Source organism: Gekko japonicus, unplaced genomic scaffold, assembly GCF_001447785.1.
Source record: "Gekko japonicus isolate JY-2015 unplaced genomic scaffold, Gekko_japonicus_V1.1 scaffold1014, whole genome shotgun sequence".
NCBI lineage: Eukaryota > Metazoa > Chordata > Lepidosauria > Squamata > Gekkonidae > Gekko > Gekko japonicus.
This window is the reverse complement of record NW_015164217.1, coordinates 115,863-116,780: the sequence shown is the minus strand read 5'-3', so window position 1 is coordinate 116,780 and position 918 is coordinate 115,863. Positions and strand designations below refer to the sequence as shown.

At 52.5% G+C, this 918-nt stretch overlaps 1 protein-coding gene across 1 annotated transcript in view; it reads left to right on the top strand.

The window, feature by feature from the left end:
• The window catches only part of LOC107108094, a 36,121-nt gene that overhangs the window by 10,388 nt on the left and 24,815 nt on the right, over positions 1-918 (top strand). The gene's annotated exons all lie outside the window — the stretch shown is intronic.

The following is a 918-nucleotide window of genomic DNA, read 5'->3' as shown; positions in this document are numbered from 1 at the left end:
GAGCTAGCTCACAGTTTTTTAGCCTCCAGCTCACACATTTTGGTCTTAGCTCAGGGAGGATGGCTGCAGAGCAAACTAATTTACGCAGCAGCCAAATCGCTCGCTCACAACTTTAATGCCACTAGCTCACAAAGTAGGATTTTTGCTCACAAGACTCCACAGCTTAGAGGGAGCATTGCATCCAAGTACTTGCTAGAGTTGACCCTGCTTAGCTGCCAAGATCTGGGGAGTAGGTTCGGATCAACAGAAGCACACGCAAGAGCTAAACGTCTTCTTTCTTCCTGCGCAGTTTTGGTCTGAGTAGGGGCCATCCCGTGGTTGACCTTAGGGTTTGGGAAACTCGTGGAGATTTGGCGGTATTCATTTTGTTTTAAATGACATCGTTCATAGTCCGCCTTTCTCTCTTGGATTCAAGGCGGATTACCAAGAGTGAGTCAGTACAGTTGACAGGATGAGGTATTCATTAAACAGCACGATGGGTTTAAGGTTGTAGAACCAATCAGAAATCTAAAAACAGAACTGAAGCGAAGCGTAGACATAAGCAGTGATGGCCCCAAGTTTTTTTGCCCACTAGGCGAGGATACATTCTGGCGCCCCCCGTCCTGGTGCAGGATGGGGGCAGGTGCTGGAGCCGCAGCGGGCAGGCCGAGGGGACGACAGAGGGTGAGCTGCACTTTTCCGTCGTCCCGGGCTGTTCCCCGCGCCTGTCCCCCCTGCCTCCTTCTCTTTCTCTCTGGGGGGCTGCAAAGAGGGGAGTCTCTTGCCAGTGACGGAGCAAGAAGCTGGCAAGGGAGGCTTCCTGTGCGAGGCGAGGAGGGGACGAGGCCGGCCAGAATGGTGCCCTCATTGAGCCGTTGCCCTAGGCGATGGCTTAAAATTTAACAATAATGGACCGGCCCTAGCTATATCAGGTTGCAG